The 3,492-nt window shown below is 46.0% G+C and overlaps 1 long non-coding RNA gene across 1 annotated transcript; it reads right to left on the minus strand.

Moving 5' to 3' along the window:
- Positions 1 to 2,256: 2,256 nt before the first annotated feature.
- On the minus strand, positions 2,257 to 2,894 carry LOC139602501 (uncharacterized). Its single transcript, XR_011683260.1, has 2 exons — positions 2,650 to 2,894; positions 2,257 to 2,513 (listed from the first exon to the last, which is right to left on the minus strand). It is a non-coding gene; the product is annotated as an uncharacterized lncRNA (long non-coding RNA).
- Positions 2,895 to 3,492: the final 598 nt, after the last annotated feature.

The following is a 3,492-nucleotide window of genomic DNA, read 5'->3' on the forward strand; positions in this document are numbered from 1 at the left end:
GACAGGTGGCTCTGTGAAATTGGTCTCAGCATTTTTGTGCCTCATAGCTCCCACTGAAATGATTTTGAGCAGAACTGAGGCTGCTGAGCGTCACTGAGCAGCACAGGAGACATTCAGCAATGCCCATGAGCTGGCAGAGATGATTGCTGGCGATGATGGCCTGAGCCCTGGGCTGAGAGTTCCAGTGGCAGCAGCAGTGACAGCCACCCCGGCATTGCCCAGAAACAGGAGAAACCGGCCCTGCCCTGTGTGGGGAGAATGTCTGCTGTGCATCTCCCAGTTACAGCCCCAGCGCTCCCTGGGCTCCTGCAGACATTAATTCCTTCTGCCTTCCTCACAAGGCATCTCCACTCGTTCCATCGTCTGCCTGCTGGGCACTGCTCCCCTCCTTATTGCACAGGGGAGAGCGAGGAACTCTGCAATTGCCCCGCACTGAGCTCCTCTCACATCATCTCCCACTCCTTTCATGGCCTCACCAGCCAGGAGAAACATTCAAGGGGGAACAAAGTGTGCTGTGCTCTAGGCAAGGTCAGAAAGGGGCCCAAAGAGACAGATTTTGGATTAACTCTGGCTGGAGAAAACCAAAGGCAATCAGGATTGCCTCCAAAAGAAAACAAGAAAGGAGGGGATTGTTAAAGCCATTTATAGAGTCACATTAAGGTCTGTTCCTCAAGGTTTTGGCTTTTGGCACTTCTGTAAGCAGCACGACAGACTGTGGGCAACTGTGACAGACTGCACAGAGAAGGGGGGTTTTTATAAATAATATAAATAATATGAAAATAGAGATATCATTTTTATATTGTATATTTCTTATATTTATTTATAATAAATATTTATAGATATCAGTATATATAATATATATTTGTATATTTGTATTTCTATTTTTATGTTATTTATATTATTTATAAAAAACCCCAGCCTATAACCAAATCAAATCCAAAAAACCCCAATTTATTTTAACTATATTTAAATATTTTTATATTTACAATCTATATTTATATATCTTTAGATATATATATAAAATAGACCATCATTTATATATATTATGGTGTGTTACAATAATATACTATATATTATAGTTTTTTATATTTATCTATCTATTTTCTATATTTATGTTTACCACTATCATTTTATATTTATTTTTATATTTGTATTTATTTCTACGTTAATCTATATATTAGACCATATCAATTCATTAACCCAACGCATCAGAACCACACAAATACCGCACCTTCATCAGCACCGGTACGCAGCCCACGCTCATCCCATCGCAGCATATCCAAACAAAACCTATTTCTAGGACTAACAGAACAAAGACCCCACGACATTTAACCCTAAGGAAAACTCAAACCAACCGAACTGTAAAGAAACTTTAAATCCCACTATAACTAGCCCAAAAGCTCTGTACATTCTCATCATAAACTTCCTCCTAAACCAATGGCTCAAAATCCCAAAAAACTCAGATACACATGGAAAATGACAGAACTGCTAGTAAAAACAAACACCAATTTAAAAAATCAAACCAACTCACTAAACTCAAAACCCTACAACTGACCCTAAACATTACTAAAAAAAGCCCCCAAAGCTCTACATTTATGCTAACCCACAAATAATAACCAATAATCTTTAAAAATTATTTTAAAATTTAAAAAAAGCATGAAAATAAAAAATCTACACTATTAAAATACTAAAAAATATCACTACCCAAATTTAAAAACATATTGCCTATAAAACCCCACCATATAAATGCCCCTGTCTCAAAAAATAAAACTAAAAAAAAAAAAATCAAACCAGAAAGAAATCGGAACTTAGGAACGCTAAAACCAGAACGTTCAAGAAGTTCCACCATATCCCTGATCATACACCAACTACAAACAACGTGAAACGATACAAACAATTCTTAAAAACCTCCTTAAAACAACTACAATTAAAAACCCTTTCAACAATTCAACAATTCAAAACTGCATTGAACAAAAGCCATCTAATAAATTAACACCCAAAACTCCAGCAGCCCAGCTGGCCCTACCAAATCTCTCTGTTGATACACACAGTAAACAAAACCAAAATCCCAGGAATACCTATCAGAAGTCTAGGAAAGAAACCTCTTGAAATTAATCCTACCTCAAATACAAACCAACCCGTCCAGAAAGTGAGCTTCACTCAAAAAAACTATTTACACAGAGTTAATAAGACCAAGAAATAAAACAACACACCATCTACCACCAACGAATACAACAGTGAAGGAAAAAAACCCACTTTTTAAATTTTATTTTTTATTTTTTAAACTAACTTCTTTTATTAGCCAGAACAAAAGGTTTTGCCAGGACTGTAACATCTTCTCCTTCTTCTCCTTCTGAAATGTCCCTTCTCCCTCCCAAATTTCCTTACAACTTCTGAGTTTAAATCCAAGCGGCGCTCTGCAAAATTCGTGCGCTTGTGAGTCCGGTGCTCCTGTCAGGTTCTCTGTCTCACTCCACATCTTCTTACACTTTCAGTCTGAACGCTGTCCTGCCCTGATGAGTTTGACAGAAGCATTGGCACATGTTAAGAGAGCATTTCCCTCCCTCCCTCCCTCCCTCCCTCCCTCCCCAGAGCTGGTTTCCTTAGCGCATTTCAATCGATCCCAAGCCCGCAATGATGCGCGCTCACCTCAAGGCTCACAGCAAGCACGCAGCAGCTCAGGCTGCCTTGGCTCCAGGGCTCCGTGCCTTGGATAGCTGAGAAAACTCCCGATGAGCCTCTGTTCCAAGACATTGGAATGCAATTTCCCTGTGCATTTGGGGGCAGCTTTGGGTCCCTCTGGGGGACGGCACCCAGCGTGACCCCCCCCCCTCGCCCGCCCCCCACCTGCTCCTGCACCGCCGTGGGGCTCCCTCTCCCGGGCACCTTGGGCTGCCCCCAACGGCATCAGAGCCCCGAGTCTTCACCCCGCCTTTCCCTGACCCCCAAAGAAGGCTCCGAACGAGTCCGCCTGCCCTGGACAGCAGCGCAGCGCTTCCCCCAAGCCCTTCCCACACGTGCATGGCCCCAGCAAGGGATTCTGCTGCAACAAGAAAGGGGGGGCAGCCCCCAGAAGGCTTGAGGTTCCTGCCCAGCCTCGCTGTCACGGGCCAGGGGCAGCGAGAGAGGGAGCGGCACAGACGGCGGGGACGGCCCGGCACGGAGCGGGGGCCGCTCTCAGCGCGATGCCGGCAAAGCCGCAGCTCCGGCGCTGTCGGCCGCGCCGCTTGAGCGGCACGGGGGGATCCGCCGAGAGCCTCCGGCCCCGCGCGGGGACTCCCGCAAGGGCCCAGGGGCGCCGGGCTCCGGCCCTCGGGGCTTTATTCTCCGGCAGCCCGAGCCCCGCGGCTGCGGGGCAAAGAAGGAAAGGGGGCACGGGAAGAGAGGAGCGAGAGCAGGGCACGACAAAGGGCGGCGAGGGAGCTCGGGCTGTGCAGGAAAGCGGCACGGGAAGGGAAAGCCCGGGACGAGGGTACACGGAGGCTGGGCAGA

Source organism: Agelaius tricolor, unplaced genomic scaffold (genome assembly GCF_023055355.1).
Source record: "Agelaius tricolor isolate 1412-34295 unplaced genomic scaffold, bAgeTri1.0.p SCAF_34, whole genome shotgun sequence".
Lineage (NCBI taxonomy): Eukaryota > Metazoa > Chordata > Aves > Passeriformes > Icteridae > Agelaius > Agelaius tricolor.